Below are 22364 nucleotides of genomic sequence, written 5' to 3'. Positions count from 1 at the left end.
TGAGTTGTAGCCTGGTAGTGCTGGGGTGCTCTCTGGAGCCTTAAACCAGGTTTCTGTTACTGCACATACTGAGGAGTGCCTCGAGTGCATGCATTTTGATGTTTAGACTTCTGGCACTGAGTAGCATTACCCTCAGTTTTTTGTTACTTGTGCTATTTACGGCGGTGGGTTTGTCTTTTGAGCCTTGCCTAAAAAAGGCACTATGGAGGTGGCAAGAGCCTTGGCCAGTATTCAAAAGCATAAGGGTGACAGGTGCAAGCAGTCTCTAGCAAAGCAGCGTGGCTTGTCGAGCAGATCATCCCAGGCGGACAGACACTGGATCCCCTTTGAATGACACCAGAAACTTAGCCAAATGTTGAAATTGATAACTTTTTTTAATACCGTGGTATCATTCTTGGTGAGGGCAGGATGCTACTCAGGGTCAGGGTCATAGCGGCCTGAGCTACATGATCAGAGAGCTCTTTCACATCTCTTTTCATGTAGTCCAGGGTGGTATGGCTCAGGTCATTCACAATATAAAAGTTTTCACCCAGTTCATCAAAAGAAATTACTAGTAAAGGGGCAAATGGTTAGGCTTGCCAGTATGGTTAGTGATGATTTAGTGTTTGAGGAACAATGTACAGTTCTGAAAAAAATGTTATTCAGTAGGGGTATCCCCTATCAATTCTTGACTGTATTATATGTGAAGTTGTTAGGAAAAGACAGGAAGGAGTGTACGTTCCCCTGCTAGGAACAAACCCGGGTGTGGGTTGTCGGATGGAAGGGATGAGTAGTGGATGTGAAAGTATTAATTTCCATTGTGCATTGATTTTACCTTATAACTTACATTTTGATGGTATAAAAAACATTATCAACCACAATTTAATTATTTTCAGGGGGGGACGAAGAGTACCTTGAAAAAACTGGGCATAAACCAGTGGTGGTTTATAAAAAAAAGATTTGCGTTTTAAATCTATGCTCGAGAGATGTAGGAAAGGTTCACAGGGCAAGCGCATGAGCAAGTGTGGCCATTGTAACCAATGTAGATTAATTAAGGAAGGTCAGTAAAGTGTCTATACCTAGGTGGGGAACATGCATTTAAAACATACAACTAAACACCCTAATACTAAGTGATTTCAACTACCCTGCCGTTAACTGGGAAAACTACTTGGGTACCAACACCTTTGTCCAACGGTTTTTGGAATTCATAAATTCCAATGCCCTGGATCAACTAATCCACAGTCCCACCAGGGGCTCTAATATCCTAGACCTGGTCATTACCAACATAGGAAATCGATGCTCCACACCTATGGTCACCCCCTCGTTTGTCAGGTCAGACCATAAGCTAATCACCCTTAACATCCACATCCCACCCCCACCCCCCCAACCCCCAGTAAGGAAACCTCCATAAAAAAACTTCTCCAAAGCCAACTTCATGCTACTCAAGTCAGAAGTTAGAAACTTCATGACAACCATGCAGATGGGAACTGAAAGTTCGACTGCTGAGTCCTACACAAAGGCACTGTATGAGCACATCCACTCATGCATGAATCGTGCCATCCCAAATAGAACCAAGATGCTCTCTCCTCCAAAAAAAGGAAGCCAATCTGGTGGTCTCCTGCCATAAACAAACTTTACAACAAAAGGAAAAAACTGTTGCAGAAAAGAGGAAAATCCCAGGATGCAAAAAAACTCCCTTACCAACCTCAGTAAGAAGCGGAGATCCCTCATAAAATCCTCCAAAGCTAGTTACGAAAATAAAACTGCCAAAGATTCCAAAGACAACCACAAGGCATTCTTTAACTATGTCAAGAATCTAAATGGCACTGCTCAGATCTGCTCTGAGCTACAACAGAATGGCATTAAATATACTGATCCCAAGGATATTGCCAATATTCTGGCAGATCAATTCAGTGCCAACTTCACCCCACTCTCACCCCGTAAATGGCCCATCTGAATACTGGAAGATTGCCAAATTCCGGTAATGATGGCTACACAGGTAAAAAAACACACTCTCCAAAGCTAAGAATACAGCATCCAAGGGACCAGATGACATCCCGGGCTGTGTACTACATGAACTACAAAATGAAGTGGCACCTCATTAAATGTCATGTTTAATCACACCCTCACCTCAGGCTTCGTGCCCACTGAGTGGCGCACAGCTACAGATATCCCACTCTACAAGGGGGGGATCCACCTTGGATCTCAGGAACTACCGCCCCATCAGTCTGACAAGCCTGATCTGCAAGGCCATGGAACGTATTATCATGAAACATATAAACAAAGACATTGGCAACCTTAAAACACTGGACCCCACCCAGTTTGGGTTCGTGAAGGGCCGATCTTGTCTCCTGAACCTGACTGACTTCTTCGAATCAGTCTCCAGAACCGTGGACAAGGGTAAGGCAGTCCACACAGCCTATCTGGACCTCGCCAAGGCCTTTGACACCAACCCCCACTCTGGAATCATAGATAAACTTACTAAGCTGGACATTAATCCCTACGTCACTCGATGGGTTTCCAACTGGCTTACTGACAGAACCCACACTGTAAAAGTAGCTGACTCTAAATCCAGTTCCAGACAAGGGGAGTACCTCAGGATTCAGTCCTGGGACCTCTCTTGTTTGGCATCTACTTCTCTGAAGTACAGGCCAACACTAAGGGACTTTGGTTAACAAAGTTCACAGATGACTGCAAACTGGGAGCCGTTATTGAATCCCCAAATTATGTGGATACTCTACAAAAGGGCCTTAGAGAAACATATGCTTGGTGCCAGAGCCATGGGCTTAAGCTCAATGCCAAGAAAATAGAAGTATGTGTACACACCAGCGTTCCATGTGGTTCATTCATCCTTTGTTTTTCTTCATACACATGGCGATCCTCCGATCTCCCCTCCTGCCGGCCCTCTCAAAGCAAGCTCTGCATCGGACAATCTAATACCCACAACAATCCCCCTCCTCCTCTTTCTCTCTTTTCAGCAAAAAAGCAAACAATCCATAACAGAACATCATAATATGTATACATACATAATAGACACATATAACATAAGTATGTGTATACCAACTATTATATGTAGAGAGATGTACAGTAGTAAAACAAACTGTAGCAAAAAAAGCAACCAAAGAGGTGGGCAGGGAGGGGGGGGGTGGGAGACAAATGATGGAGCGACTCTGGATGAGACATATGGGCGCTCTGTGAGATACTTATATACAAGCTCTTTGTTCAATAATGTTCGTTTGTTCTCCGTTATGGTAGCGCCCTAGCTCCTAATCCTTGAGGAACTCACGGCAGGACGCAGGTTGGAAAGTGCCTGGAGCACAGTGGAAAACCTTATTATAATTTATAAATAAATAATATTGAAACATTATAGGTAGCAGTTAATCCATAGCATCCTTTAGAAGGTGCATCCCTGAGTGGCCGAGCATGCATAGGCTATTTGAATCTTGATTGATATTGATCTTGTTTGTTTGTTGCTTTGGTTTTGTTTGAGATTATAACATAGATTATACAAACCAGATAGAGTTCTTTTATAACAAAGTAACTGTTTACTCCTGCTAACTGCCCAAAAGAGTAAAACTGTTCAAACTCCTGTTTTGTTTGATCTGTTTTGTGCTCCTATTTAAAACTTATTCTATCCAATGCAAACATCTGTGCTGTTCAATTTGTGGTCCATTTAATGGATTTGTTGGAGTGGTTTGGAGCACTAATGCAAAATTTAATGTTATTAAAATGAAGGTACTAGAGGGAGGAAAAAGGAGTGGGGATGGGGAGAGGGAGTCAGATGTCAAGATTAGGAATGGCTAGAAGAGTGAAAGTGGAAGGCCTGAGATCCTCTTAGAAGTCATGCAAGTAGCCACCAGAAAGAGGTCTAATTTTTTTTAATAGGCAGGAAAGAGAGTTTAAGGGGGGTTTAAGGGGTTTAGTAACAGACATAGAGCTAAGGTCCAAAGGGTGGCAGAGGAGATCGAAGAGATCTAACAATCTTAGAAAAGCAGGTTAAGAAGGCTTTCTGAGTCTGTGAGGTCTAATATAGGCCACACTCTTCCCTTGGAGCAGCAAGAAAATGCAGCTGATGAAAAGAGGAGTGAGGAAGGAGAAGCACCTGATGAAAATAAAGAACTCTAAATCTTAAATCTTTATTCAAAGGAGCTGTAGGGATCAGCGTGTATTCCAGAATGAATCCGTTTCTTCTGTCCCTATATGTTTTAACTATTTAGTAGGGAGACATGACAAGACTTGTCACGAATATGCTGGTGAATGCTGAACAGAGACCTACAGACCTGGCTATGGCTGGTGAGGGATGGGATGGAGTGACTGGAGGCGATGGGAGAACTGGAGGGGGGAACCGAGCTGGAAGACTGAGTCCCCAGACGCAGTGAGTTTTCAGGAGGAGGGACCCCCACAGACCAGGCCAGAATTTGCAGAGAAACCAAATTTGTGAGGCAGGAATCGGGGCAATGATCAGGAGAGGACCCTGGAGAAATTGGAGTAGGAGAGAAATTGGAGAATCGTGAAGGAGTCCTGAGAGACCTGGGGTCCTGTCGTCCCAGAACTTCCTGTCCCTAGGGACTTGGAGAAGTAGCAGGTGCAAAGTAGGTTCATGCGAGCAAGAACAGGTCGCTTGGAAACACTGCTGGAGTATCCGAAAAATCAGGGAAAATCCCTTTAATTTGGCCTTGTTTGGAGGCTTTGGCGAGATGCTCTGCTGAGCTGGTCAGCATGGCGCTACATGCCCCGCACCCGGCGTTGCTGCTATTAATAGTGGACAGCCCTCTGCAAGAAAGCAGCCAACCTTCTCTCCCCCTGGTTGCTGTTGACCCTGACCTCTGTTGCCCTTGTTTGTTTCAGGTACAGATCCACCGAGGAAATGTCACACTGTCAATACTCCTAGATTGAAGAACTGCAACTTTGCCTTGTTGATTGGAACTTGTACTCCCAAAGTTTGCAGATTCCTTCTGACTTTCTGTCCTGAAGAGATTGATGTACCCTATGTAAAGACTTATCAGTCCACCACGCTGTAGCTGGGGTAGCTGAAAGTCACCTCCCAGGCCCGCGTGGGTGTTTGGAGGTCCTCCTAGAAAGTCTGTTTTGGTGGTCTTTGGATGTTTAGTTTTGTGTGTTCTAGGTGTCAGTGAGAGACCGTATGACTTGAAGAGTAAGCAATGACTGACCATTGAATTGCTCCTAGCCAGGTGATTGCAATAAAGGCTGACCAAGGGCTAACCTGTGAAGGAAGTTTCATAAGGGGCCTTTCCTTCGGCACCACTGAGCAAAAGGCTGATTTCAGGACAGGTGCTAAAGACCTTTCTGTAGGAAGCGGCTCAAATTTCCTTTGACTGAGCTTTCTGCGGATATGAACAAGATATTTTACTTTCCTGAAGTAAAGATATTTTAGGATTTAATGGTTGCCAGGCAACACATCCTATGAACAAGATGTCTCTGTGGAGGTGGAAGTAAGGGTGGCTGAAAGGGCCAATCGTGAAGATGCTGAACCACACAAGGTGGCCGTCTAGAGTGAGGCCCCCACTACCCAGGCTTTGAAGACCCTGGGGTCAAGTCACCAGAAAGAGGCATACTTTCTGGTCTGGAAGGTGGGGCTGATGACGGGAGGTCATGATCCCTACCAGGCTATTGAGACCTCCCCAGGAAGCTCACTCTAGACAAATGGAGGCTCGGGACTCAAATCCATCTGTGAAAGTTTGGGATCGACTGAGAGCGGACCACATGAACTCGTTCTTCTGTTGGCAGAGAAATGGATCTTAGAAGTGACTACATTGGGCCTTTTCTTCTATTTGGAAAAAGTACCTGAAAACTCAGGTCTAGAATGGGCCTCCAGTCCTGTTTCCGCTGGAACTCAAAAGATATCTTTAATGGATGGACTTATGGATTGCTGAAACGCTGGGACTGGCTGGATGGCTTTTCTAAAGTCTTTTTCTTTGAAATGGATAAGCTGGCACCTCTACCAGATGGTCTCTAGTAAAAGCTGCTCTTTTTGGGAATGGGGATAGCATCTGGGGTATACAAGGTGGAATGGGCTAACGACCCTTACAACCTGGTGTAATTTCTAATTGGAAAGCTTCAGGAGTGGAAGGCCTAATATCACCAGTGTTTTGCTGGAGGCAGGATAAGTCGGACCTCCTCTCAGGCCAGGCTGGGACTCTCCACCTCCTGCCCCTCCTCTGGAAAGGTTAACGGGGGAGACCCAATGCCGGGAAAAGACCCTTTTTCCCCCCTCTGAGCCTCTGGGACCCACAGACCACCCTGCCCCTCCTCTGTCGGACAGGGTGATTTTAGCGGACCACATTTCCAGCCTTGTGCTCTTTTTCCTGTGGGTAGCGGCTCCCAATCTCTGGGGGCCAAAAGCGGTGGCAGAAGGAGGAAAAAGCGGGTAAGGGAAGCACACAGGCCTCCGCCAAAAAGCCAGGCACATCCAAAAGGCCTACTTTGGAGATGGGGCTAAAAGTGAGGAAGTCAAAGGGCTGCGAGCAGTCAACAGATCTCTGAAGTCTCTTATTCTAAAAGGCTGCAGCTGGCTGTCACTGTCTGTCTACAACCTGCATCATAGGAACCTGCCTAGAGTATCTCCAAAAGATTGACTAGAAATCATTGCAGGCGTGCTGAATGGGTCAAATAATGTTAGGATATTGAACGCTGGTCACTATCCTTGAGACCCATATCTCTTCAGAACCAGACAGGTGGAGGAAGGCGGACAAGCAGGCAGCCACTCTGCAGCAGCTGTGCTTTTATCAAATGCAGCCAGCACGCCACATCTACTCTTTATCCTTTAGATGCGTGGATGTTTATTGATCCCTCTTGATGTATTTGACTTGTTTCCGACACCATCAGATCTAAGCGAACATCCCCCTCAGGTGGCCTTGATAATAGTGACTCCATCTACTCGTCGAGAAGAGGCGGGTGCTCAGGAGGAGGAATCCGAGCACCGTGTGAAGGAGACTGGCTCATCCTCAGAAGGGGAAGGACTGCCAGTCATATCTCTGCTTCAGGATCCAAATATGTAAGGCAGAGACATCCGACCAAGGTGAGTGGGGACCCTTATGTACAGTTATCCCCTTTGGTAAAAAACATGTACCCATGAATTACCACATAAGTGGCAGTACACTAAACACCGAAAGTGTGATAAGAGACTTAGGGACACAGGTGGACAGTGGTCTCACCTTCAATAACCACATGACCACAACAGTCAGGAAATCCTTCTGTGTGGCACATCTCATCACGAAGGGCTTTTCATCCCGGAAAAAAAGAGGTCATTGTCCCACTGTACTCATCCCTCAATAACACCCATTACAGAATACAACAAACCATTTGGTATGTACCTCTCAAGACATCTGCAACAACTGGAAAAGCCTCAGAAATACCTTAAAGTATCACAGGCCTAAAGCAGATGCCCTATGTTGGCCGCCTTAAAAAACACCAGCTATACTCTGTCGCATATCATCTACTCCTAGGCGATCTCTGCTTAACATACAAGGCCATGTCAAACCCAGAGCTGATGGACATGCTACACTTAAAGAAATCCCAATCCCTCAGAGCCACACGCTCCAGGGATTTAAACCTTGTCATCACAATAAACAAAACGTGCTGGAGGGATAGGTTCCTGACCCCCAGACTCTGGAACAGACTGCCCATACATGTCAAGCAGAGCACCTCTTTGGCCCTCTTCAAAAGGAACCTTGATGATTGGATGGGAGAAAGGAAATCCACCCTGGGGATCACGTCAGTCGCCCTGCTAGACAGGGGTCCAGGGAAGTAAATAGTATGGGAAGAAATAGCCAGGGAATTGTTATGGCTAGGCTTGTATAGGCCCTAGAGCAGATAGTCTAGTACCAACCTATGAACACAGACTGAACTGTAAGAGTACCAACGTAGTTTACATAGCTTTGTGCCAACAATGTGCCTCATTTTTTATAAGCAAGACTAAAAATAAGTTTAAAAGAAGGATTTATCAACATCAATATGATATTCAGAAACTGGATGATAAAAATGCATTAGCCAAACGCATTAAATTTCCCACGCATTTATTTAAATACTCTTGTATAGAGAAAGTTAGTTTTGACCAGAGGGGAGGTCCACATGAAATGTTATTAGAATATAAAGAATTGATTTGGCAGCTAAGGGGTAACACACTACTGTACCTTCAGGATTAAATGAAGCCATAACCATCAATAGTATTTTAAAATTAAAAGCTGAATTTATTTTTTCTTAAATTTTTTCATCATGTATGTATTTGCATATACAGTATTTTTTTGATGTATTAGTTTGCATGTTTTTTAAAAAAGGTGGGTAAGGTGTCAGTAACTTTGTATTTGTTACATGTATTGTTTTAAGGACTAATTTAGGGGTGGGAATTTTAAGTAATGTGATTTTTATTGCTTTATATAAGCCTTATTGTGGTTTTATGGAGTGTTCTGATCAAGTTTGACATTGGTCTTACGAAAGCGCTCAATGTTTAATAAATTGGTGCTTGGTGGACGTTTTCGCTTAGGTTATTTGTTTTTTCTAGTTTTGTGTAGTTCGTTTTTTACTTGGATTGAGATTTATGTTAAGTATTGAAAAAAAGAAGTTATGTCTTACCATAACATTCCATTTGTGCTGTTCATCTTCTTTCATTCATCACCGATGTGTTCGGTTCCGAGCCCTCGGAACCAAGTCAGCCTATTACCAAGCTTGCGCCAGCCAAAAACTCTCGAGCTAAGCTTCTACCCACAATGCCCTTCTCCCTGTTACCTCAGATCGAGTTTGCCTGTGATAAAAGTACAGTTGCGTACACTTACCATAAATGTAGATGTTCAAGTGTATTCACTGTTGCAATCATTACATTTGGGTAATCTGCTGGCAGGTTGCCCTCAGTTGGCCTGAATAACAAAGTCTTAGGTCCTGCATCTGTTGCTGTCTCTTCTTCTATGACGTCAGGTCATCAGGGGTATAAATCATGCAGCTGATACCATTTTAATCAGTTCTTCTTGCCCCAGATGTCAGATGCCCCCCAAATGGGGAGCAAAAAAAAAAAAAAAAAAAAAAAAAAAAAATATATATATACACACGTAATTTGGAACACAAAAAATATATCTCCAACTAAAAGCAAATACACCAAAAAGGCTTTTGAGCATAGTAAAGGAAAGAAGAGGTATAATAAGAGAGAAATAGGGGGCTGGCGGGTGGGTAACCAGGACTGCAACAGTGAATACACTCGAACATCTACATTTATGGTAAGTGTACACAACTGTACTATGTTCTTCGTGTTTCAATGTTGCAGTCATTACATTTGGGTAGAATCCCAAAGCTATGGTTGGGATGATGGAATTATACAGCATTAGGAGCAGCTATAAGGCCCTGCAGGACAGCAGTGGCAAAGCCTGCTCTGGATTTAGAAAAGAGAGGTAAATGGTAATGTTTGGTGAACGTATGAACTGAGCTCCAAGTAGCAGCTTCTAGAATGTCTCTGGTAGGAACCCCTCTGAGAAAAGCTGCAAAAGTAGATGCAGCCCTGATGGAATGGGGGACAGGTTTACCATGGTGCATGTAGCAGAAACAAATGCAATGGCTTATCCATTTTGAAATAGTCTGCATTTGAAATAGCCTTTCCGCCTGCCCCTGCAGCAAATGCCACCAGTAGTTGCTCAGATTTTCTTAGAGATTTTGTCCTGTTTAAATAGAATCTTAATTGTCTATGTACATCCAATGAATGCAGAATCCGCTCCCCCTTGTTCTGTGGATTTGGGAAAAAAGTTGGCAGATGAATGGTCTGATTAACAGCCACACTGGATACCACCTTAGGCATATAGGATGGATTGGTCCTGAGGGCCACCCCATGAGGGCCTGTAGTTCTGAAATTCTTCTAGCTGAAGTGACTGCTAAAAGAAAAGTTGTCTTCCAAGAGAGAAATGTTATGTCTGCAGTAGCAGCTGGTTCAAAAGGAGGTAGTGCGAGTTTTTCCAACACAAAATTGAGGTCCCATGCAGGAGTTGGTGCTCTCCTGGGAGACCTCAAATTTTTGGCCCCTCTGAGGTACTGCTTTAGCAGGGGATGAGAAAAGAGGAGGCTCTGTGTTGTAATGAGCTGAAATGGCAGAGGCATGGATTTTTATACAAGAAAAAGATAGGCCCTTGTGAAGCATCTCAGTTAAATACTACAGAATCTGAAGAATGTTGGGCATTACTGTGTTTATTCCTTGTGCTTGGTTCCAGGCACAGAATCTTTTCCATTTAACAGCATAAGATTTTCTAGTACTAGGCCTTCTAGCCTCCAAAATGACATCCATCACAGCTTTACTGAGAGATGTGACTAGTGAAATTAGTTGATTAGCCATGCTGCAAGATTCAGAGTTTGGAGCGGAGTGTGCAGAATTTGATAGTTCTGCTGAGACAGTAGGTAAGGTGTTTGAGGCAGGTACAACGGAGGAAGGTGTGACATATTGCGTAGAAGCGGGTACCAGCATTGGCGAGGCCAGTCTGGAGCAATCAGAATAATTTTTGTTTTTTCCTGTATGACTTAGTAAAACCTTGGAGAGCAGAGGCAGAGGGGGAAATGCATAGGCTGATAGGTTTTTCCAGCTGAAGGATAGAGCATCCACTTTCCACACTTTTCTGTGATGAGTTTTTGTGCAGAATTTGTCCAACTGATAGTTTTGGGAAGAAGCAAAAAGATCTTTGTCTGGGCTCCCCCATCTTTGTGCCAACATGCTAAAGATTTGTGCATCCAGTTTCCATTCGTGTGGGTCCATAAGATTTCTGCTTTGTTCGCCTGCCAGAGTATTTTGCTTTCCTGGCAGGAATTGAGCTTGTAGATGTATTTGGTAAGTCAAGGCTGTGTTCCACAAAGCCATGGCTAGTCTGCAAAGGGGGTAGGAGTGGGTATCCCCATGCTTGTTTATGTACCACATAACTGTGGTGTTGTCCGTCTTTATCAGTAGTTGTCCTAGATGAAGAAAGTCCTTGAAGGCTGTCAGAGCATTCTGTACAGCTAGCATTTCATTCTGGTTGATATGTAGGTGCATTTGATTTGGGCTCCATTCGCCCTGAATGCATCTCCCTGCCAGATGGGCCCCCCAAGCATAATCTGATGCATCTGTAGTCAGGGTTTGGGTGGCAGCGGGTGGAATGAATGACAATCCCTTGTTTTGGTGACAGGCCTCTGCCCACTATAGGAAATCCTGCTGCAGGCAAGGAATGATAGGAATCATTGTTTCCAGGCTGTGACAATGTTGACTCCATAAGCTTTTTAGGTACCATTGAAGTTTCTTCATATGCAGTCTTGCATATGGAATTAGTAGAATGCAGGAAGCCATGAACCCCAAGGCCTGCAGAATTTGTCTTGCAGATAGCTGGGTTTTTGTGGCCACTAGTCTGAAGTATGTCATCAATTCAATTTGTTTTTCTGGCATGAGGTAAGCCATCTGGGCAGTTGTATTCAAGCTTGCACCCAGGAATGTAATTACTTGAGAGGGTACCAGTTGTGATTTCTTTTCGTTTATGGTGTACCCTAGGCATGTTATAAGCCTTTTCACAAATGCCAGATGTTGTAGAAGAGCGTCCTTGTTTTCTGCCTGAATTAGACAATCGTCCAGATAAGGATAAATTTAAATGTTTCTTTGTCTGCAAAATGCAATTACTGGTGCAAGGCACTTTGTGAAGACCTTGGGCACAGTAGATAAGCCAAAGGGCAGTGCAGAGAACTGGTAATGCAAAAAGCCTGCTTTGAAACGGAGGTATCGTCTGCAAAATTCCCTGATTGGGATATGCAAGTAAGCCTCTTTTAAGTCTAGAGTTACCAACCAGGCGTCCTTGCCCAGCATAGGCAATAACTGTTGTAGAGTCAGCATCCTGAATTTTGGAATGTCCAGGAAAGTATTTAGAATGGATAAGTCCAGAATTGGACGCCATGAGTTGTCTTTTCTGGGTACCAGGAAAAGTCTTGAACAAAAACCTTGCCCTTTTTCCTTTTCTGGTACTGGTTGAATAGCCCCCATATCCATTAGAGGCAGAACTTGTTTCTGGGCCTCTGCCCACTGATTTGGAGGCAGATCTGGCCATCCGTTTGGAATTGGCAACGTGTGGAAATGAAATCTGTATCCCTGGGATACTATATTTAAGACCCACTTGTCCTGGGTAATTAGATGCCAATTTTGTGCATAAAGTGCTATTTTTCCCCCCAAAGGGGCTGCCAAAAAATAAGTGCTTGGAAATGGCAGAGGAAAGTCATTGAGACTGTTTACCGTGGGGGGGGGGGTTGCTACTTCCAGATTTGGAGGTGGAGGCACCCCATTGTTTTGATGTGCAAGTTCCTTGTGACAAACCTGGATCCTTTGGAGTGTCTGGGTTTGACCTGAGTGGCTCTGTTAGGTACTGGAAAGGACCAATTCTTAGTAGGCCAGTGCCTACTGAACCTGGGTGGCTGCACTTGTAAGAAATCCTTTACAGTTTGAATAGATTTAGCTTTGTATTCCATCTTTTTCAAAACTTCCTCTGCTTTATTACCAAATAGACTGTCCTGTTGTAAAGGAGCATCCAACAATTTTGCTTTAACATGATCAGGCAGATTTTGCTCCTTGAGCCAAGCATGCCTTCTTATCACAGATCCAGTTACGGTGGCCCTGCAAGAGGCCTCCAAGGAATCAAAACCACATTTCAAATTATGCTTTCCAACTTGTTCAGTTGAATGCAATAAATCCTGTAACTCTTTATTTTCCACACAGTCAGAACTCAGCATCATTTTCTGTTTCAGTAAGCCCATGACATGCTGCTGATATTTAAGCATATGAAATTGACAGTTTAAAGCCCTGATAGCCTGGGTTGAAGACGTGTAAACCTTCTTTCCCCATCTATCCAGCGCCCCAGAGTCTCTATCAGAAGGGTAGAAGCCTCAACACCCTTGGAACCCTGAGAAATTGTTTCAGGATCAGCAGTAGGGTTTTTAAAAAGAAACTTGTGGGAGTCAGGAACCCTGTAATATCTGTCTGGCTTACTAGCAGCCAGAGGCAGGGAATCAGAAGCCATGCTGGATTCTGAGAAAACATCATCAGCAATGTCTAAAACAGGAGGTATAGCCAAAGGCCTATGCTGAGGGAGAAGAAGGAAATCCCTAAGCCTCTTTTTGGATTCTGAAAAATCCTGACTCTCCCAATGAAAATGTTCCCTTAATGTATGCAATGTTTCTCCAAAAGAAAAATCCTCAGGAGGAGAAGCAGAAGGGATAGATTATTCTGCATCAGAGTCCTCATAATGGGGAATAGAAAACTCCTGATCACAAGAGGAATCAGAAAAAATGGAAACCTGATCTGAAGATTCATAATCAGTGCCTTGCCTAGGCCTCTTAGCAGGAGAGGGTTGGGAATCCCTGATCAGGGTAATTAAATACTCAGCCATTTTGATCATTTGCTTTTCAGGCATAGGGGCCTGAACACATGGCCCATGTGTCAGTTTTTTAGACAAAGAAGTTGGTTTTGGCCTTGTTTTTGATGATGGTGTCGCTTTAATATACAAATCTTTAGGCCTGAAAACACCCTCAGAAGCCGGTGCCTGCTCAGCGGCTCCGGAGCCATCTAAGGGAGAGACTTCCTTGGGCTCAATACTTAAAGTGTCTCATGGGTAAAGGCCTGCGAATCAAAAGTAGCGGGCATCAGGGGCTGCGAAAGCGCCTCACTGAGTACCGGCGACTGGCTTAGGAGAAGCTCCGTCGTCAGGTTTGGACCTTGACGGTCTGTCTCTGTCTTTTTCTTTGCGTTTTTTGTGAATTCCGGTAGTCGGATTGCTAACAGACGACATTTCTGGATAGCTAAATCTTGAGCCAAAATATTTAGAAGCAAAATATACCGACGCTTAATAGTGAGTTGGTTAAATTTAGCACAAAACCAACAGCAAGGCACGTTATGGTCATGGCCTAGGCAAGGAATACAACACAAATGAAAATCCTTATGAGGTATTTACTTCCCACAAGTAATACAATTATTAACTTTTACTGATATCGGTAAGGAGCAAGAAAAAGTTTCCCCCAATGGGCTACTTAGCTTTAGGTTGAAGACTTCGGTTCTGAAACTCGAACATGAAAATTTCAGGAGTCTGTCGACCTGCACTTGCGAACTGCTTCTGCTTCGGGCACCGTGCGGCAAGAAAGACTGATTAAAATGGCATCGGCTGCATGTTTTATACCCCTGATAACCTGATGTCATGGAAGAAGAGACAGCAACCGACACAGAACCCAAGACTTTGTTATTCAGGCCGACTGAGGGCAACCTGCAAGCAGATTACCCAAAAGTAATAACTGCAACAGTGAAACACGAAGAACATCCAGAAAAGCAGAGGCCCACTCTGTGCAAATACCGTAAGACACTATTTGGACCCAAATTATCCTCCAAGAGCCTTTGGTGGGGGAAGGAGGGTGGGAATTGATGACTGAAAGAAGATGAACAACACAGATGGAACATTATGGTAAGACATTTATTTATTTTTTATTTTTTTTTATTTATCATTTGACATAACTTCTTTATCTGATGTTGTTGATCTTCTTTCCATTCATCACTGATGGGACAGAATCCCAAGCTACCTTGAGACACATGGGCGGCCCTATGGAAGAACGTTCCTGAGTACCACTGAGCTGAAGGCAGCTCTCCCTCTGGAGACCACATCCAATTTGTAATGATTGATGAAATTGTGAGGTTTAGCCCAAGTGTCTGCTGCGCAAATGTCACCCATAGAGGCCCTGCAGTGGAAAGCTACAGATGTCGCCATAGATCTAGTGGAATGGGCTTTAACCAGTGGCATAGGTTCTTTTGTGGAGAAGCGTATGCAGTCTCTTAGCCATTTTGATAAAGTAACTTTGGATACAGAATTTCCCATTCTAGGTCCAGAAAAAGAAATGAAAAGTTGGTCAGACTTGTGCATAATTTTGCTTCTGTCTAAACAGAATCTCGGTTGTCTGTGTACATCCAAGGAATGTAGGCAGTACTCTCCTTTATTAGAAAAATTCAGAAAACACTGGTAGGTCAATGGACTGATTGATGGAGAAGTCAGAAACAACCTTGGGGAGGAAAGATGGATTCGTCCGGAGTAATACTCTATCCTTGTTAAAGACCAAATAGGGTCTTTTGATGCACAATGCCTGTAGCTCCGAAACCCACCTGGCTGATGTAATGGCTACCAAGAACAAGGATTCCCAAGACAAAAATTTCAGGTCATACTTCGCTGCAGGTTCAAAGGGGGGCCGAGTTAAAGACTGCAGAACTAACGTAAGGTTCCATGGCTCTATAAGCTGTCTGACTGGGGGGATGATGTGTGAAACTCCTTTGAGAAAGGTTTTACATAAATGTAGTGAGATGAGAGGCGTACCATCCAGCCCATTATAGTAATTCGAAATTGCAGCCAGATGTACTCGTATGGTAGAGGCTGCGGCACCCTCTTCAAAAAACTTAGACAAGTATTGCAAAACCACTGTGACCGGAACTGAATACAGATCTAGCATGTTATCCTTTGAAAAGAGAGAGAGAACCTTTTCCATTTGTCCTGATACAGTATTGTGGTGGATGGTTTATGAGAGGCCAGGATAATATCCCAAACAGGTGAGGTGAGATAAACCTGCCTGGCAACTAACAGAAGTGGAGGAAACCAAGCTGTCAGCTCGAGACTGGACAGATTCAGGTGGTTCAACCCTTGGGGGTGAGCAATCAGGTCTGGAAGACTATCCAGAATCCATAGCAGGTATACCAGATGAGGCTGAAGGAAGGGGAACCAAACTTGTCGAGGCCAAAAATGGGCTATGAGGATCACTTTGCATTTCAACCGATGAGCTTTCTTTAAGAACTGTGGAATCAGAGGAATGGGGAGATAAGCATAAAGAAGTCCTGTGGGCCAATCGTGAATCAGAGCGTCCCTCGGGGACTCCCCCTTTGGGGAGAATAGGGCAGAATAGCTGCTGCACTTGTTGTTCGATGGAGAGGCAAAAAGGTCGCAGCACGGCTGGCCCCAGCGGACAAAAATTTCTGCTGCCACATCAGGATTGAGGGACCACTCATGGGGCAGGAGAATACATCTGCTCTACTTGTCCGCAATTACGTTGGAGCTCCCTGGGATATGTGTTGCTATCAGAAAGTGATTGGAATCTATCGCCCACTGCCAAATCCTCATGGCCTCTCAACACAAGGGGTTGGACTTTGTTCCTCCTTGCTTGTTGATGTATCAGACTGCTGATATATTGTCTGACTGAATTACAATTGTCCCAGAGGGAAGAACTGGATGGAATCCCTGCAATGCTAAAAGCACCGCTCTCAGTTCTAGAACACCAGACAGGATTGGGTGTTGAAGACTGCTCTGATGAATTATATCTGCTGGGTAGGGACCATGTTTGACTTCTCTCAGTGCACAGTTATCTCCAAAATCTCCGCCAGAGAAAGTGTGCATTGTAGGGCTGCTACCAGAAGATGCTTGGCGGGGGTAGTGAGGAGCCAATCATCCAGATATGGAAACACCCGGAATCCTTGCAGTCTCGAGTGAGGGCTAAACCATTGCCATGTACTTTGTGAACACTCTGGGGGCTGTGGAGAGACCGAACGGCAGGGACAAAACTGGTAATGATTGGCTCCTAGCCATAACTGATGCAGACTCCTGGAGCGCTTGTCCATTTTGATGTGGTAATACACATCCCAGAGATCTATTGAGCACATCCAATCGCCCTCCCTTAGAAAAGGGAAGATGGACTGAACTGTGACCATCCAGAATACGGTTTGGGCGACAGTCTTGTTCAAGCCGCTGAGGTCCAGAATGGGTCTCCAGTCCCCTGTCTTTTTTGGCACTAAAAAGAATCTTGAGTAAAATCCAGATCCACATTGGTCTGGTGGGAATGGTTGGATGACTCCTTTTTGGCATAGCTTTTCTATTTCTGAAACTGCCTCTTCCGTCTGACTGGGTGGAACGTTGGGAAGTTTTGTTGGAAGTTTCGGATAAAAAATAAGGGGAATGGTATAACTTCTGGTAATTATACTCTGCACACAACGACTGGTGGTAATACAGTGCCAGGCAGCTTGGTGCAGAGTGAAACAACGCCAGACTGCTTCTAGAGGCAAGCAGTCAGACAGCTCTTCAGGAGTGCTGGTAAGACTGTCCAGAGAAAGAGTCTCTGGAGCCTTGGTTATGTGGACCCCCTCTGCCTCTTTAGGGACATCTTCCGGAGTTGTTACCCCATCTACCTCTGGGGGTATCATCACCATATGCGGCACGGAAACGACCCCGAGATTTTTTGCGCCACATCTTCCCACTCCTCTGGATCCTGGAAAAGGAACATTGAGGGTTGGAAAAATGAAGACCTACAGCAGATAGGGTCTTACCAACCTGTTCGCACCTGGCTAGCGTGTCCTTCACTTTGGAACCAAAAAGAGAAGATGCTTTGATGGGAGCATTCAGAAAGGAAGACTTGAAGGGGATCTGCAAGGTCACAAATGTGCATCCCAGGCATGACGTCGCATAACTATGCCTGAACCCACAGCTCTAGCCTCCCCTTCGGTTGCATGTGAAAGCAACCTCATGGACGAGTTGGAGATAGATTACAGGGTAGCAAGCTGTGAGGCAACTTTGTCACGTACCTCATCAGACACCTGTCCTGCGAGTGTTCCAAAGAGTTCTGAGATCAAGTCTCTTTGGAGCCTCATAAAATGTGCCAAATAGTTCAGGGACCGAATGGCAAAGGTCGCTGATGCAAAGACTCGCTTCCCCAATCTGTCCACGTCCCGGGACTCCCTGTTGGGTGGATGGACAGCAGGATTCTCTTCAGCCAGATCTTTTTTTGTGGCCCCCATCACCATAGTGTCGACTGGTAACCCTCTGGACCAGTGTGGGTTCGCCTCAGGAGGGGACAGAATTTTGTCAGGTCTCCAAGGGATCGCCTCAGTAGAGTCAGGGTTCTTCCATGTGCATTGCCCTATGAGCTGGACTATCTTGTCGGCAGGCGGGATCACCCACGAGGTAGATGGCCGGGCACAGAAAGCCTGCAGGAACATGGACTCCTCAGAGGAAGGGTTGGATGGCTTCCAGTCACCCTTCTGCTTTAATATTTCAAGGATGTCTCTGGTGGAGACATCATCAGGTGGTGACCATGGGGACCCTTCAACCATCATCGTAATCCAGGTCTTCTGTTAAGAGACTCCTCAGGCGAGTCAAAGTGCTTCCTCTTGTTTGATCTCTTCTGTGGGGGCTGCCTCAGTGGGGGCTTCCGAGGAGGACTCGGAAGAGTGGGTACCCTAAACTGGGGTTTCCTGTGGCTTCCCTGCCTGGTGTACTGGGGGGGGGTCCGTGGCAGCTGTAGCTCAGGGGGGAAAAACTGGGGTTCCGACATCACCAGAATGCTTCAGGAAGAGAAAGCCCTCTCCATCACATGGAAAGCAAGCCCATCAGAAGAGGGATGGGGGCCCGGGACCGAAAAGGACAACCTTGGAACCATGGTCACACCATGCTCTGTCAAACCCGCTCCCGAGGATGGAGCCTCAAGCCAGATCTGTGCAGACGAGGCTACCAGCACAGAGGACAGAACCGAAGGACCACACGGAACCATGCCCCAAACCGAAGAGCCTGCCGCCCAATCATGAGATTGAGAAAGGACTGGTTCAGCAGGAACCAAGGACCAAAGGGGCAGACCCGGTGCCTCAGTGAGAGCTACTACAGGTGCAGAAGCGGGGGGTTCTGAGAAGGACATCGGAGCAGGCGGCTTCGGAACCAGGATGGCTGAAGGAGAAGAATAGGATGGAGTCCGTGGAGAGGTCAAACCAAGTCCTGCTGGAGGATGGGTCTTGGAAGGCACGGGTATCCCCCTGGCTGCCAACAGGTGATCCACAAGACACACCACATCAAGTTCTGAAAGGCTCCTGGTGGATCTAGTGGATACTCTGGAAGGGGAGTCAGGTCAATCTAAGAATGGGCAATACAACTGACCTAAGAACAGGTCTATGGACGGAGAGCATCGGGTCCGTGGTGCATGATCTGCTGGCACCGATGTCTCAGGTTTAGAGACAGGAAGTAGTGGGGTCAAATCCAGTGTTGCTGTAATAGAGCTCGGTGCTGAAGGAATACTTGGAGCTGAACCAAGAGGTTCAATCATCACTGCAGAGATCGGCATCAAAGGCGTGCACTGTGACGAAATTGACACTGGTACCAAAGTCATAGCAGGTGAGGTGAGGTTTATAGTCAGTGCAGGAGGTAGTATTGGAGCCGGCGATGAGGCTGGCACCAATACAGCAGTAGTCGAAGTACTTGGAGCAGACTAGGATGGTGCCGAGGAGGCATATTTATGCTCCAAGGATAACTTTTGAATTTTAGGTTTCATAGACTTACCCTGGTCACCAGAGGGTGAAGAGGGAACCGAATGGGGCCTTTTCTTAACTTTCATAGGAGGGGTTGAGACCTCCATCGCAGAAAGGGCCTCTGAAAAGGGACATTTAAGCAGTCCCTTCAGAATTAGTTTATTCTTGCGTTTGTTCAGAGTGTGTTGGCTGAAACTTTGGCAAATCCCACAGGGATGCTGCACCGAAAGGTATGTAAGTGAATTACACTGGTATAATGTTGATACACAGCAGTGATTCAGAGACAAGGTTTTTGGTACATAATTTATAACAAGTGATTTACATTGGTTTAATGGTGACAACAGCAGATCATAAACATGACTCCTGGGACAGGGAGTTATTTTCACTGACTTAATACAGATACAGAAGAGGCATTTGGAGACAAGCTTGTTGATACATAGTGTAATGCTGTTGCATTGGAAATCCAGAAGCAGGATTCTTTATACACAGTGTAATGATGGTACACAAGACGTATGCAGAGATACAGGTATCAACACAAAAGCATTTTGCTTTACAGCACTTCACTAGTACCTCTCAACCTCTTGCTGCAAGAATTCTGGACAAAGTCAGAAAAAAAAGGTGCAACAAAGGCCCAAAATCAGCAACAAATTTTAAATATTGCTCTTGTAAACTTACACAGTTACTAAAATAACAGGTTTTGCTTTCACATGCAATTTCTAAAGGTTATGAAGTCTGAAACTGAAATGACTCCTTATTTAGTGACTTCAATCGTCACATATTTTCCAGAGAACTACAAATTTTATGAGGAATAGATCAAAAATATGACAAAAATCTGAACATTATGCATAATTCTGGACAGTTGAAAGGTATGCTGGTTGAATGTACACAAACATGAATGACGATTGTGGAGCAAATGGAGGGTAAAGGCACCTATACTATTCAGATAAATAAAATACATTGTTAAGCTCTGGAAAGGTACACATTAATTAGTTTTGAAATCATACACACACATGCATACATACATCAGTAACTTCCCCAGAAATGTTTTGAGGGGAGACTTTCTCCAGTATGCCAAGTTCTTCAACAGTTAGAAATGACATGAGCAAAGTATTTCAGCTTCCCTGTTTAGACCAACATCAAGTTTGTCAGATGGAAACTACTGCCTGTTTAGAAGGGCTCATAGCTGCTTATTCAAGAGCTTCTTATAATAGGCACAGTCCTAGAATGCATCAACTAACTGCCTGATAAATCAAAAATAATGGATAAAACTAAATGAGGTAACAACAAGAGGAAAACCTAATGGGTTTAGTGTATGAACTCAGCGAAATGACCTACTGCACTTAATGACATTTCTCTCCTTTCCCACAGATTGCATGACCTGGACGATGTATAGATTGGGAAGGTGTGGTGACCCAGCTTCCCTCACTGCACACCCAGCCATTTTTCTTAAACAAAATAAGAAAAGAAAAAACTAAATATCTTTTTAATGTTTTCCAGGTATGATGGCATTCACACTAGAGGTAATTAAGAAGCTGAAACGAAAACCACTCTGGGTGCTACAGTTTCTTCAGGAGGATAAAGAAAAATGCACACAGTACTATAATTCCACCCTTACATAGCTCAGAGGTTTGTCTCCTGCTAATTACACAAGTGGGGTATTACAGTTTCTCCTACCTATATCAACAAAATGTTTTTCCCATCAGAAAACTAGTTGTCAGAAAATCAAAATAGTTATTAAAAAACAAATCATAAGATAATACTTCGGGTACTACTGATAATATTGATCGATCTGAGTGATAAAGTGCATCAATTACACAGCATATGCCTTTTATATAGGTTACTAATGTTACATAGGGTTAGAATGAATGGAAAATTAACCCAGTTTAAGAATGTTGACTGTGCTGTGGTATTTATACTTGCAGCTGCACATATCTGTACTTATGCCCATTTGTTTAGGTTGTTGATTCTACTACCTATGTGCTTTGTAAGCTTTTGCTTATTTGTTTGCTTTTTGTTATGAAGCTATACTGGGAATGAAAAGGGGAACTTGCAGTTCAATCAACTTAGCAAACAAATAATTATATAAAATTAAAAGCTTGTATCATTTAACTGTTTGCAAATGCTAACTTTACAATATTTAAAAGCTACATCAGGAATCATGCAAAGAAGGCATTTGCAAATATATTAATGTCTACTAAAACATCTTAAATGCATGTGACTTGTATGGTGAGAATATTACTGATGTGAAGGATAAAAATATAACTGAAATTAAATGACAGCAGTGATGTACAGAGAATACAGACATACTAGAGTATGCAACACATCACTTAAATGCACATTGACACACCAGAAAACCACGAATCACAGAAACGCATACTATACAACAACAGAGTCACAGTATACAAAACACTACAACTACAGGCAACAAACAGTGAATTATGATGCATCAAGCAGTCAAAACTAAATAATGACAAAAAGAGTACAAACCCAGCAAGCCTCATGAAAAGTATGTTGATACAAACTTACCAAAGTAATGGCTTAACATTCTGCCTGATGAGCTGTGAACAGTTTTTAAAGTACCACAATGTCATATCCTCCTTACTCTGTAATACCTGCCCTTGTTCACTATCCATAATGATCCACAGTCCTCACACCATAAGTCACACCATCTGAGTATAAGATGCACACCTGTTTCCTAGCTGGCTACACCACTGGGTGTGAAGATGCTGGGTTGCCTAAAGAAACAAATGCCACTGTTGACAGTGCAAGTGTGCACTATTTTGCAAATGGGGACATACTTTCAACTCTGCACTAGGATTATTATTTACGTTCAGGTGCAATAATGAGTTAAAGCCACAAAGATTTTCTAAAATCCAATCCGTGCACTATCACAGAACCAGAGATCATCTGTGAATCATCTTCAAAGCACACAGAAGACAGCAAAGTTTCCTAAACTCCAATTTCCAGTTAAAGGAAACACATTTCTACATGGCACTGTTGAGAAGTGACCCTGATCTAATAAACTTAATAAACTTGCAAGCTCCAGAAAAAGGGCTTAATCCAGATTCAGTGAAAGACTTCACCCAAG

The 22364-nt window shown here is 44.2% G+C and overlaps 1 protein-coding gene across 2 annotated transcripts in view; it reads right to left on the bottom strand.

Moving 5' to 3' along the window:
- The window catches only part of PRDM10 (PR/SET domain 10), a 1088540-nt gene that overhangs the window by 619239 nt on the left and 446937 nt on the right, over positions 1-22364 (bottom strand). The window lies entirely within an intron of this gene.

The sequence above is a fragment of the Protopterus annectens genome, chromosome 8.part0, assembly GCF_019279795.1.
Source record: "Protopterus annectens isolate FY-2018-M chromosome 8.part0, PAN1.0, whole genome shotgun sequence".
In the NCBI taxonomy this organism is placed as follows: Eukaryota; Metazoa; Chordata; order Ceratodontiformes; family Protopteridae; genus Protopterus; species Protopterus annectens.
Note: the sequence above shows the minus strand (reverse complement) of the source record. Positions and strands in the feature narration are given on the sequence as shown.